At 46.4% G+C, this 14,599-nt stretch overlaps 1 protein-coding gene across 4 annotated transcripts in view; it reads left to right on the top strand.

The window, feature by feature from the left end:
• Nucleotides 1–14,599, top strand: part of SPOCK1 (SPARC (osteonectin), cwcv and kazal like domains proteoglycan 1) — a 557,294-nt gene that overhangs the window by 367,076 nt on the left and 175,619 nt on the right. The gene's annotated exons all lie outside the window — the stretch shown is intronic.

Genomic DNA, 14,599 nt, shown 5'->3' with positions numbered 1-14,599 from the left:
CTTCAGGACCAGCCGGGCGAGTCCTGTAGGAGAGAAGGGGAAAGGAAGGGACCGAGGTGAAAGCGAGTGTAAAGGGGGCACAGAAGATACGGTGGAGAAGGCAGCCATGTGGGAATGCAAGCCCGAGTGGCCAGCTCTTCTACTAAAAAGTAACCCAGAAATGTGTGCTGGAGTTCTCTACGTTATTCTCTAATTCGTTACTGCTAACAACGTATTCAAACTTTAAGAGCACTGTCTGGGCTGGTCAAAGCACACCGGTGGGATGTGGACCTGCTCTCTGGGGCCTCTGGAGCAAGGTGGCTCTGGATCCACTTCTGTCTGATTTCTTGCTCTGTCTCTTCTGGCCCTAGATGCTTGAGCAAGTTCTGCATCGTTTCTTTACAAGGTCCTCTGTTACCTTAGCTGTAAAGCTAGCATGATGGTACCACCTGTCTCATGGAGTTGCTGTGGGGATTCTGTGAGATCAGATGTGGCAGGTACCTGGCATCACTCAGGGGCCTGGCAGTGCCACAAGCATGGGGAGAGGCTGTCTCTTGTTCAGCACCTGGAATGATGGCTGGCACACAGTAGGACTCAGTGAGGGTCTGTGCTTAATCAGTAGATAAATTATGAGGTATTAAACTCCTTTAGAGTAAACTGTGTTCTCCTATTGATTTCTTCTTGAACTCATAGGGAAGAGGTTGCTAAGGAGAGGTGTTCCCATAAGGAATTATCCCCTAAGAGATGAATATGGAAGGAAGCTCTTGGTGGGGGAAGGGATGGGTTGAGGCAGTACTTCTGACCTGGGAAACGTATAGTAGCGGATGCCAGTGGGGTACATCAGACCATGTCCAACATGTCGCTTCATTTCTGCAGCAAGAGTTGGTGGTCATCCTACCACCGTCCCTCCCCACTTCTCAGGACGCAAAGGCACTTCTGCTTCCCCCTGAAGGTACTCCTGAGGTCCCTTATTCTGTGGTTCTGGGAATTTCTCCTGTATATGTTGAAGCTTTGTCATACTCCATCTTGTTTAATGCCGTTGCCTGACACAGGAGTGAATTCAGTCTGAAATGTTGTCAGCTTGCAATTTTGAAATGAGTTAAAAATCACTGGGCTGCTTCATCAGTCTGAGTTCAAAATCTGGGATTTGGGCTTGGCTTCCAATGAGGGTAACTCATTAGGAGGGAGTGAGATGGCCCAGCGGGGCTGCCTTTGTGACAGAGACTTTGAATTGGCATCAGGGCCTGTGGCCCTTTGATTGGACAGGGCCCACAAAGAGAACAGACAGAGTTTTTGTTTGTCAGAGGAAGGAACACACCAGAGAGATTTGTTGCCCATTTTAAAAAACAATTGGGCATGAAATGGATGCTGTTTGGATTACAGAGAAACACATCTTCTCATTAGCTTTTTCAGGATCACAAAAGGCCTGATGGCTGATTTAGCCCCAGCCACTGGGACCTGGTACCAGAAAATCTCTGTTACACATTTGCTTAGGGAAGCAGTGTTCAGGACAAAGGGAATCTCTTTCATTTCATCATTTGTCTTCTTGTTTCACTCTGTTCCGTGTATTTACAGAGTGCCATGTATGCGTTTCCAGCTTGACCTCACTGAGGGGGGGGGGGGGACCTTCCCATGACCTTCCCCACGTTGGCTGCCTGGCTGGTGATGGATGCTGAGTGGAGTGAGCAGGTTTCTGACGCAGCGGGTGGCGAGGGGGGAGGGGGGATGAGGGGTGTGGGCTGGGAGCTGCTGCAGAGAGCAAGACCAGGATGACAGTGGAGGTGGCTCTCTGGAGGTGGAGAATAGAGGCACGATGACTTCAAGGCTGCGCTTGGCTTAAAGATGACCTAGTAGAGAAATCTAGAGAGGAAAATGGGTCCATTTTGGGCTGGTGCCACTGTAAGGAATGTTTAAGAGGAATCCTGTGGGAAAGAGTTGAAACTAACATGTGTTGATTACTTGCTGAGAGTAATGTTAAGCTTTTGATACATTGTCTCCTTCAGCCCTCCTAAGCACCATGTGAAGGGGATGTTACCCCTCCCCTTTACAGCTCAGAGAGGCCGCATAACTTGCCCAGGGTCACACAGCACCCAAGGAGCTGAACTCATATGTGAAATGGGATCTTTCTGCAGCCCATAGTTCATGCTCCTTTGACCTCACCGTATCATCCATAACACACGTATTGGTGATTTGCTTGTATGAGCAAAGACGTGTCCAGGAAGCCTGAGGTTTGGGTTCTCTGCAGTCTGTTCACCTTTAGCTTCAACAACATGAGCAACAGCCAATCAAGAGCCCTGCAGTGAAGCACAGTCCCTGGCCTGCCATGTCTTGGTGGTCATGAAGATGGACCCAAGTTCCCTGACTACTTAATCCATCGGGGCTACTCAGGAGCTCTCCTTTGCCTCACTCTTTTAAAATGAGCTGCTTAGCTTTCAGTACTATCTAACGTTCCCTCCCTCCCTCCCTTCCTTTTTCCCTTCTTCCCTTCCTTCCTTCTCTTTCTTGTTATTCCTCTTTGAGAATGTCAGTTCCTTAAGAGCAAGGGCTTCTTTTGTCTTGCCCATCTCCAAATGCCCAGTGCTTAGGATAGTACTTGGCATGTAAAATGAGTTTCATAAATGTTTGCAGAATTGATGGGCTAAAGTCTTTCCTGTGCTAAATACAATCATGTTTGTCTAGAGGCAGATGCTCCAGGGACACCTCTAGCTCTGAATCTTTGTGACCTAGAAATAAAAGATTTATGGAAAGATACTCCTGGCACAGACAGTTTATTCAGCCTTAACTGAATATATCCCTTGGAGCAGACATAATGTCAGGGGACTTGGAGTTCAGAAATGATGAGCCAGACTTGGCCCTGGCCTCACAGAGTAAGACAAAGGAGTGATTAAGTCCATGGGCTGGGGGCCATTCACGCGCTCATTCAACAACCGTTAGTATCCCCATGATATTCCAGACTGTGTGGAGGTGAGGGGCAAGCAGGAGTGAGGAGGAAAGATATTGTCTGTGGTCTCCTGAGGCTTCTACTAGATTTTTGACAGACTTAAGAGTCACATCCCAGCTTTGCCACTTACTAGTTGCATGACTTTAGGCAAGTTCTGATATTTTTTTCTCATCAGGTGGAGAAAATAGTGGCCTTATAAGGTAATTGTAAGAATGGAAGGGCTCTTTGTATCGGATGTTGCAGTCTAGACTCCAGAGGCATGAAAGAACAACAGGTGTTTGAGGGCTTATGAGTTGTCTGCTGTAAGTGAGGGCAGGGTAAATATTGGAGGAAGAGGAGAGAATGGGCAGGGAATGGGAACTAAATTTTGGAAAGGAAGTTTGAGGCCAGACTGTGGAAGAGAGAGTCCTGAAGCTCTTTCTTAAAAGAATATTTTTAAAAATTTAGAATCCATAACTTTAACAAAAACAAGAACATCAATTCCCCTCCTTTAGTGGGGGGAAAAAATCCCCAAAAAACTTTTCAGCCATTATAGTATCTAAAGATGATTGTCTCCCTACTCTGTCTTACCTGCTGGGGACCCAGTATTTATTGCTAAAGAATGAAAATGAAAGATTTTACTCCTTGTGTTTAATCCACATTTGTCTTAAGGAAACCTCATAGGTAGTTGCCCATAATTTATTATTGCATCTGTCTTCCATGTGCAGTTTAGACCTGATTTACATTTTATATTAGCACTACCAGCCTTAGCTTAGAGTGATGCAAGCGGGGGTGGGGAATTGGCCCTTGAGTGGCACATTTGTGAAGAGACAGGCAGGAAAGCGAGACAGTTGTGAGCAAGGCTGGAACTGTGAATTGCTCAGCTTATTTGGATGCATGTGGAAAATTGTATTTCGAAATGATTGAACATTGTGGGACACAAAAACCAGAGGACCAAGAATACACAAGATTTAAATGATACGGCACTCACTGAAACCTACGGTGGGAGATGCAAGCATTCTCCTCTCAGCTTGAGGGGGTTTCTAATGGCTTAGAAGGTGCTCCAAGAAACCTCAGCTCCAATCAGCGCTAACTCTGTCACGATGGCTTCAATGTTAACAGTTAAGGACTGGAATTTAATAACCTTGGGAACCATCCCAAGAAAGCAGAAATGAATCTGCCCTAATTGGAGAAAGAAAGGATTTAGAAATGAATAGTCTCCGATTACCCCTTTTGAAATCTGGAGCCAAGAGTTTCTGAAAACAGTGGGAAGGATGAAAGTAATAACAGCTTTAATGTTGATAGTTATACCTGGAGAGCCGCAAATGCTTCGTAGCTCATTTATAAACCTCACCCAACGCTTGACACATCGAAAGCTCTCAGAAAAGCTTGGATTTTGCAGGTTTAGTTCTCTAAGAAACCTTGGGGCCTTTCACCAGGGGACTGTGATAGAGCTCTGGGACAGATGGCGTTGGGCGAGGAGGGGGTCTGTTCTAGGGGGCATGGGATAGACCAGCTTTACCTGGACCTGCTTTCTGGTCTTTGCAAGAATGAACAATTTGCTGATGAAGGCTCTTTGTACGTACTTACACTGCTACTGATTTTTCATCTTAGATGTCACTACCCTGGAGAGCTCTCTGCTTCATCCTAGGACCCTTTAAACTCGGTACACCCTTTAAACACTTCTCAAACTTTTCTACTAAAACACCCCTAAGGGCAAGTGGGAGCAAATACCTACTCTGAGGTTTAGGGGGCAGAATCCACTGTGAGCCCATACATTTTTGAAGCCTGTTTGATCCAAGTTTATGTGAATTTTGCATCTTATTCCATAGTAGACCAGTGACTGACTTAATAATAAAAAATGTTTAAAATTATCTACCATCTGGTAACATAGATGTTGCAGGCAGAGTCACTGTGAATGTGCATCCTCCTTGGCCCACCACAGTCTGAGAAGCAAGGACTAGATTAGATTGTGGAAAACAGGGAAAGGAGACCAGGCTGTGATAGATACATATGGTGTGTGACTGCCTGTTTCCCCACCTTCCACTGATTTTTAGACTTGTCGGGGGTGTTACTTAACTAGAGCTCTGCACCGAGGTTCTGCCCCTCAGAATGATGCCACACTATGCAAGGCTCTGAGAGGTCACTTGAGCATCTTGATCTCCAAGCTGAGGCAGGCTTTCCCTGCAGACTTTACTGTTCTGGTTTCAGTTAACACCTGTTCCTGCCAGCCTCTCTACGGCAAGGCAGAAACAGGCCAGGTGGACATCCTCTAGCTGAGGATTGGAAAGCACCACCTTTGTCCACCAAACCTGCCTGGATGAACCTTGCTGCCCATTTATCCCCAGCATACCACATGTTACCAACCTTCCTGGACTCAAGCCCTTGGCTGCTGGGATCAACAGTGTCTGCCAGATTCTCTCCCCTTAATTATTCCCTCTTTTTCTAGCCTTTTACCAGTGGCTCGTGAATGTAGGCCCTTAGGATACCTTAACACTCAAACTCCTTGACTCTCCAGTAGAGACTTTTCAAAGCCCAAAGACCTTCTCTTGAAAAAGAGAAAAAAAAAAAAAAAAAAGAGTATGACCATGTAGGTTGTACTGTTGGTGAACATAATTTAGGGGAAGGAAAGGTTTTTATTCTTCATTTCTAGACCTTACAATCTCTGAGATGAGACAAAGCAGAGCACAGCCCTACTAGAGATGTATGAATGCCTTAGTTGTCATACTCTGGCTTCAGCAGTGGTGAAGATCTGGTTAATCAGCAAAAGTGTTCTGGGTAAACTGGGCCCTGAGCTTGATGTTCAAAAAGAAATTTTAATGTTTTTTTCCTGTGGAGATGAGTCTAATATTTGGGATTGGAAAGGCTGAACAGCATCGTAGCTCCAGGATCTTGAGTCTCTGAAATACCTGGGGTCACTTGCCCTTGGTGTACATCTCCTTTCTTTATCTGAAGAGCTGGTGGCGAGGATGAAAACATACACCATATTCCAGGCCCTGTGCTCAGCACCTTTCTGTGATATCTTGTCAGATCCTCATGATACCCCAATGAGGTAGATTTGTCGGTCTGCAACTGAATCCTAAAGAGGTGAGTGACCCGTCAAAATCACATCAGCAGGAAGTAGCCAGCTGTGTCTCTCCTCTCAAACCCACACCTCTCTGATCCAAACCCTTGGGCAATCTTCTAGGTGCACTAATTTTTATTTTTTTGGAAATTAGTGCAGTTTCTGAATTTCCACATTCCTACTATGGCTGCAGAATAATGGCAGAATCATGCTCATTAGCACCAAAGGAGTTAGTTCTCTGAGGAAAGCTATGTGTTTTATAGGAATTTTAATTGCATTGAAGTGAGGAGCAGGTACAAAAGATAGACTTTATGAGCTATAGCACTCTTTTAAGTATGCCTTTTTCCTGGAAATATTTGATTTTTATTGTGCTTTTTGTATCCTCTTATTTTCTTAGGTTATGGAACTGGTCTTAAGTAATTCTGTTCATAAATGTCTTATGAATAATTTCTGTCAATTACAATGAAATAGAACCCAAGTGCTTCAACTATTACAACATTGTAATAAATTCTGGCCATTTTGATGGATGAGAACATTTAAGACTTCTCTGTGCATGGTGTCTTGTCCCTCTACTGAGAGTTGTGACTATTCTCAGGTCCCGTTGATCATGCTGCCTGGTCCTGTCCCTTGTCACCGCCAGCCATCCTGCGTTTCCCCAGTGACATGGACCATATAGATGTTTCACAAAACCCACTCACAGAAGGAATGACGAGGTTCACTTGTTCCATGTTGTTTCTTATGTCAGAGAGAGAGAGTGTTAAGTTCACTGGACATCAGCATTGCCTTGGAAAGAAACTTTGACTTTTGTATTCATTGTAAAAATCATATAAGTTTATTTACACATCCAAGCAGTTGGCTTTGACTTCAGTTGGTACAATGTTTTCTTCACAGTGAGAAGTCCTCTTAGGGATCCTATGGGTGACATGATTCTTGGGGGAGGTGGACATGCTGCTGCTTGGCACTGTAGTCATGACTTTTACCCCCGTCATAAGCTGTTTTTGTGAGTGGTGTAGTGGCTCCAAGTATCATCTCTGGTGTGAGACTCACCTAGATTGAAATCCAGACTTAGCAACTGTGTGACCACAGACAAGTTACTTAACATCTCTGTGGCAATTTACTTATTAGTAAATTCATATTAAACTGATCTGTATATCAGTTACCTCAATGGTGAATTAGAATAATGGTACATTATTTTACAGGTCGGTGGATGTTACTGTCTCTGTCAGCCCCCTGACGAGGTGATGCTTCATGTAATAAAATGCTCTTTTCTTCCCTTTTTTCCACTTAATTCTTCTCCTCTCCTCTCCTTTTTCTTCCTCTCCTCCATCCCACTTTTGAAGGGAAATCAGTTTCTTGGTGAAAACGCAGAGTGAGCGTCCTTGCTTTCACCATCCCAGAGCAGCCGGGGGAAAGGGAGAAGGTGTGGGATGAGAGCTTTGAGAAAGAGCATTGACTGGCCAGGCTAATAACATTTTGTGGCCTGTGATATGGTGGCGCCTACTGTCACAGCTGCCCTAGTAGACCCGTCTGAACACGTTCGTTTCTAATGATCAAGATGTGTAAATTAGCCACGTGGGACCTATCGGTGGTTGCTTATAATGTCTCGCTTTGCACATGAGCAGGGGATTAAAGCTCTTCCCTGCCGCTGCTATTACTTCTAGCCCAGCTTAGGGCATCCTTAACTCTTGCATCTCAGAGGCAGGAGTGCCATACTCTCACAAGGCTGGACACTTGCTCTTGCCTCCAGCGATGGTCATGACTTGTCATTGTCTCCCTGCTGTAGAGATTCTCCAGGAAGCAGGAGACTCTGCCTTTTGTGGGTAATGTTTCTAGACTACTCAGTGACAGGCTGCAGTGGTGGTGGCCCGCAGCCATAGGGCATCTGAATTGATTCACAGCTTGTTGCAGGGATGGCCCCAGGAGATAGGGGACATTCAGGAGGATGTCCTCTGTGTGAATGGGTGGAGGTTGGGGCTGGCTCTTCTTTTCAAGGGAAGCACGATAGGAAAGGGAAAGGACATCTCCTTTGATGTAGACAGACCTGGTTTTGAGTACTGGCTTTGCCATTTATTAGCCGTGTATTGTCAGAAAGTTACTTATCTTTTTCAAATCAGTTTTCTCATCTTCACCTTCCTTTTTCACTTAATGCACCATGAGCATCTACCTATGTTAATACATATAAACCTACTTCTTCCTTTATAGTAGGTGGACAGTATCTCATAAATGGACGTCTTGTAGTTAAGGTAACCATTTCCCTGTAGATGGTGTGATGGAATGAATGCTTGTGTTGAAGCCATAATCCTCACTATGGCTGTTTCTGGAGATGGAGCCTTTAAGGAAGTAATTAAGGTTAAATGAGGTCTTAAGGGTGGGACCCTGATACAGTAGGATAGGTATCATTATAAGAAGAGGTGTCAGAGAGCTTAGTCACTCTGAGTATACCTAGAGAAACCCATGTGAAGACACAGAAGGTGGTCGTCTGCAAGCCAGGAAGAGAGCACTCACCAGAAACTGACCATCTTGGCACCCTGATCTCAGCCTTCCAGCCTCCAGAACTGTGAGAAGATAGGTTTCTGTTATTCAAGCCACTCAATCTCTGGTATTTTGTGGCAGTCTGAGCAGATGGATATAGATGGACCCTCAAGTTGTTTATAATTTCCCCTTATTGTAGATCGTTAAGATACATGTTTTTGCTTAACACATTCACCTGCTAGGTCATTGGATGTTTCTTTTTTCCGTTCTTTCCATTTATTATTAAAATTTTCATATATATAAAAAAGTTGAGGGAACGATATAATAAATACCTATTTACCTATGTTTAATGGTTATTATCATTTAAGGACATGGTTGAAAAACTGCCCTCCAAAAGGGCTCTTCATAGTTTATACCACCCCTTGCAAACACACACACACACACACACACACACACACGCACGCACACACACACACACACACACACACACACACACAAATATAAGAGAGAGGATGCTTTTAGTTTTAACAGAAAGAAATGAGTCTTCAGACCCTTGGTTTGAAGGGGGAAGAAAAGGTCCCTTCCCAGGAGGGTATTTTTGGTCAGGTGCATCTTTTTATCCCTTTGTCCTTGTCTGTCCTATGTCCCCACCCACTCCCATCTCCCAGTCCTTGGACACACACATTCAGCCTTCTATATCACTCACCTATCTGTCCTATTTAGACGCATGGCCAATAGGCCCCTTTGTTTGGCCTCAGAGAACATGGCCAACCCCTTGATTTGAAAGCTGAGATCAGTGATGGAAGATTTCCAAGCTGCCATTCTTCTATGGTTCCAGCAAAATCCTTTGGGTGGAATCTTCTGGTTTGTGTTCTGTGAGGCTCTGTCATCAGCTAGTAAACAAGCCCCTCTGGAGGGGGTGGGGGGAAGCAAGATGCATGCACGGGTTACCATGGGGACAAACGAACCGTCATAAATGTTTGGGATCTTAGCTTGACAAGGTTTTAGCAGTTTGGAGTAATTTCTTTGTCAGTCTTCCATTAAGTCACTCCTAATGAATCACTGGGAGCGTTTTTGCTCTTCAGATGAACCTCACATGAGCACGATTCGGGCAGAGAGCAACGTTAAAAGGAAGAAGGAGACAACAAACAGTCATTAATTTGTCAACTCTTTGAAAATTGAGTGACCTTTTGTCAGAGGAAGTTTCCACAAGTCACAGGAGTGGACCACAAGTTCACATGGTGTTTTTGGATTAAATCTTTGCATCTTGGTCTCACCAGGTAGCTTAATATCCCCAGGAAAAGGGGTCATGGAGGTTCCTCAAAGGAGGAAAGGGGGCACTAAGAGTTGACTACTGGGCCCTCCACTCAACACCCCGTCTCATTTGGAGGGTACGAGTGGTGTAGAGTTTGTCTGTTCTTATCAAAGGACCAGTTTCCATGTAAAATGTGTGTAAAGGGTTCTCTCTTCCTACCCCCTCTCCACCAACTTCAGCATGGGAGGGTGTGCCATATTTGACGGTCACTGTGGAACTTGGTGGCCACGCCCCCCTCCCCGGAGTCCTCATTGTGGTTTCAAGGCCCCCCATGATGATGCTGCCACTCTCTGTAGTCTCTCTCTGTAGTCATGTCTCACAGCACCCCTGCTGCAGCCTGCTGCCGGCCTGATGAAATGTTGCCATTCCCCAGACTTGCCACAATTTCTCTTACATCTAGAATGGGAGCTTCTTTTTACCCAGAATGTTCTTCCTCATCCTATTACCTGGGTTAAACCCACTTTTCCATAGATAGCAGTCTGTCCAGGAGGTCTCACCTAACCCACTGAAAGGCTGGATGAGGTACCTCCCCCATCTCCCATAACATACAGACCTTACCCTCATATTGCGTGTCTCCTCTGTTGAGCTGTGAGCTTCTGGAGGGCAGGAATGACATCTCGTTCACTCTAGAAGTCCCAGCCTCCAGCCTGAAAAAATGGGCCTGCACAGAACTGATGCTCTGCAAATATTAATGGAATAAACCCAAGCATATGCCACACCCCCAGGTGACTCTCAGGGACCACAAAATGGAACATTCTCTCATCTTAGCATCTCTGAGGTGGTACCCTGCTCTGCTGTTCCAGGTATTATGACTGTTTGACAGTGAGCTTGTAGGATGTGCCCAAAGACAGCAAAAAGTCTTGATTCAGAATTTTCAAATCAACGTAGCTAATTAAAAATTAACTCATACTGAAAAACAAGTTCAGAAATAATTACGCTAATTAAAATATCAGTGCCTTAATTGAGACCAAGCAGTGAGCTTAAAAAATAAAATTACTTTCAAAAAAAGCTTACATGAAGCCTGTAATTAACTGGCTTTTGAATTTGATGTTTTTCAGCTTGACAAAGTTCTGTTTAAATTAATTCATTCTTGGTTTTTTTTTTCCCTTTGAAAAACGTTTTTGTAAAAATTATTGAAAAACTTAATTGGACATGTATCCTGTGCCAGTTGACACTTGATTGGTTTTTGTATGTGGGCAGGAAAGATGAAATTAACCTCCCGTGGGTATCTGCTCTGTGTTAGGCATAGTCTCTTGTTTTTTTTTTTGTTTTGTTTTTATTTTGCGGTACGCGGACCTCTCACTGTTGTGGCCTCTCCCGTTGCGGAGCACACGCTCCGTACGCGCAGGCTCAGCGGCCATGGCTCACGGGCCCAGCCGCTCTGCGGCATGTGGGATCTTCCCGGACTGGGGCACGAACCCGTGTCCCCTGCATCGGCAGGCGGACTCTCAACCACTGCGCCACCAGGGAAGCCCTAGTCTCTTGTCTGAGTCCACATGAGTCCTGCAGGTATTATGGTAGAAGAGGTAGAGGGGACGCAGGGCTTCGGCATCTTGTGGGGAGTGATGCGTCCTATCATCAAGCATGCGCTGGGGAAGAGAGGAACTTGGAGCGCAGTTTCCAGAAATCATTAGCACCTTGACAAGGAAGCTTCTACCCCTGGTAAGGGTTATCATGAACTCTCAGCCCTCTCTCCCTACCTCCTCACCTGCACAATTTCCCTGCACCTTATTAAAGGGCTTCTCAAATGCCACTTATTATTCTGATCTCCTATCATTTCCTCTAGAAAGTGGAGCCGCACAGCCCTGCCCAGTACAGGTGTGGGTGCCTTTCAGTCACCACGAGCCTCGGGGCTGCTGGGAGAAGTGTATTTGAGAGGCGGTATTTACATGGAAGTGGCACGCTCCTTTACCATCCTCATCCCCTTTCAATTCCAGTACTGCTGTTTTTCAAAAACAAGATGCATCCTGGTGATTAAATAAACGCTGACAGCTTGATTTGTTACTGTTTTGTTGTGCTGTGAAGTTCATTTAGTCTAAATAATTCCCGTGCGTGTTTGAAGTATTCAGACCCTGGTAATTAATTTTTAGGAGACTTGATTTCTATATGCAAATCGTTAAGTAAATTTGTGTATAAAGTTAAATAGCTGATGATTTTTATTTATTAGTATTTCTGGTTGGAGTTTTTTTTTGTTTTTTTAAGAAACGTTAGCCTTAAGAATTGGAGGAGGGTGATCTATAGTATTAGCCTAATGGTAGGGTGACAGATGTAGCAAGGTTGCAGAAAATAAATTGACAGCCACTGGTCAGGTGACTCCTTTGGGGGGGTTGCTGCATTTTAGAGGGGGTGGGCAGAGGGCACAACTGCCCAGGGTTGGTAGCCGCACCTTCCGGGGAGCACTGGGGCCGTGTATGGCGCATCGGGGCATCCTGTGTGGCCCAGCCAGCCAGACCCCCCGGCTTCCCTTTACCTTTACTCCTTAAGTGTCAGCCTGCCCTGAAGGCCTCTCAGGAGCATGGCACATCTGGGCTCAATACTTGGTGTAAGGTGGGACCCCACATCCACCTTTTAAAGGAGACTCTAGGTGATTTTCATGCTGCTGGTGTATCATGGTGAGGAGTTTGGGTTCTGGAGTCAACCGACCAGATGTCACATACCGTCCGCCCCTCTCATCTTCTTTGTACAACGGGCACGGGAATGGCAGCTGCCACCTTGGGTGTTTGCGAGAATTAAGTGCGGTAATCCAGTTAGAGGGCTTCGTTCACTGCCTGCATGTCAAAAGCACTGGACACGTGTGAGCTATTGTTCTGGTTATTTTGGAGGCTTATTGCTCACTCTGCGAACAAAATCCAGGCACACAACAAATAACAAACACCTATGAGGTGCTTCACGTGTTTCAGGTCTGTTCTCAGCACTTACAATGATGAATTCATTTCATCCTCTTGATAACCAAAAGTGATAGTAGGGACTGCTATTATCCCATTTCACAGAAGAGAAAATTGAGGTATAGAAGGTCAGGAAGCAGTGAAGGCAGAATTCACCTTGATCACTGGGCTCCTCCCTGCTGTGCTCAGCTGACTTACTCTCCTTGAGATTGCACTGCCCCTTGAGGCCATCTGGATCCCAGTGTGGACATTGCATGTCTGTGAAGTTGGCTGCAAAAGCAAGAAGCAGCTCAAAGTTGGCAATAAATCTTGTCATTTGGTCCTGCAGATTTTGAGACCCTAGGCCAGCCTGGTGTTTGCCATCTCTGAGATCTACTCCAGTGAAAATCCCAAGCGTTCTACAGCGCTTGACACCTGTCAGGAAATGCCTCACTTGGTACCTGTGGCCCAGGCTGCCAGGGATGTCTTCATCCTGTGGTGGCCAGAAGTGTGAGAAGGGGCAGTGAAGGGCCAGCATGGTCATCCTCAGCAGCCATCTGATCGTCATTCATTGTTAGCTCGGTGCTGCTTGAGTCCTGGAAAGCAAGTCACAGCTGGCTGGACTGCTGCCCTGGGGTGAAGGTGGAGGGCAAAGCACAAGGAGAAGGCCACTGGCCTGAGACGCACCAGCCTCCTGGCTTCTCGTGAGGACGTCTCAGGAGGAAAGAGAGCTCCACCTGGGACCAGGAAGTTCCTGCTGCAAGCTTCTGAAAGGCCCAGCCCCAGAGGGCTCTGAGGGCAGACACGGGCCCCCAGCCACTCACTTCCCAGAGGCGAAGCCCTTAGCTTAGGAGCTCGGAGTGAGCACCCTGTCCCTGGGGCTTTAGCCTGTCTCTCTTGCAGCCCATCTCCTGCTGCTAAGCCCCAGGCAGCCAGGCACATCCGCTGGGGAGTAGGCGCTGCCAGGTGACTCCCCTGGGACCATGGCCTGGGTCTCGTTGCTCACCTGACCGGCCTGAGAATACACCCTGGTTTCTGTTTGCGGAGGCTGAAGCTGCTTCAGTGGAGGGAGCCGCCCTGAGCGGTTCAAGCCCCAGAAAGAAATACCTTCGGGTGTAGTGTGTTCAGGTCCCTTGAGGAATTCCCAGCAGCCGTGGGAAGAAAATGGCATTGCGATTCTGGGCCTGGGTGGTTTGACGGGAATCCTGACTTCCTCTAAGTGCAGGGGGATCATGATTGCCGGGGGGCCCAGGGTCGGATGGGAGTCCTCCCATTTCTTGTAGCAGTTGTGCTGTCCCTGCTTGGGACGCCGATTCGTTTAACTGAACGTTTGCGTGGGGAGCGTGACCTCGCCTGGCTGTGGAGAGCAGTTACGACAGGCTGACCACCTGATCGGCTTTAGGACGCAGAGCTGGGAGATGGCACCGTTGTTTTTGTTTTGCAGAGGATTTCCTGTGGCCTCTTGTCTGCCCTGATGAGCGTGTACACCTCAGCCTGTGGAGTGTTGCTTAGCCAGGGGCCCGCTGCCCTGCCTGTTCTAGGAAATGCTGCAGGGTGTGATCTGCTGGCTTTGGAGACCCTTCTCCAGTGACTCCCCCGCCCTCATTATTTCCACCCACAAAGCCCACTTTCTAGTCAGACTAAATATCTTAGGATTGCCCAGCCACGCCTGTCTACCTTGGAGTGTGCTGGCCGCCCTGCCTAGGTTGCCTGTTCTAGCTTTGCTTTCTAAAATCCTGCCCATCCCTTAAGATCCAATTCACATATTAATGCTTCATTAATCCTTGCCCCAGAAATTGATCTCTCTTTTTCTCTCAACCTCTGTTATCATGTTATATGCCTGTCATGGCCCTTATCTGATTCTCCCTTGCACAATAAATATTTGTGTGTCAGCCTTCCCCCCCCCCCCGCCCGTTTATGTCATAAGTTTGTGTGGCTCAAAACTGTCTTGTTCATCCTGAAGTTCTTCACAAAACTTAAAATGG

Source organism: Pseudorca crassidens, chromosome 3 (assembly GCF_039906515.1).
Source record: "Pseudorca crassidens isolate mPseCra1 chromosome 3, mPseCra1.hap1, whole genome shotgun sequence".
NCBI lineage: Eukaryota > Metazoa > Chordata > Mammalia > Artiodactyla > Delphinidae > Pseudorca > Pseudorca crassidens.
The sequence above is the reverse complement of the archived record's forward strand: the minus strand, read 5'-3'. Positions and strand labels throughout refer to the sequence as shown.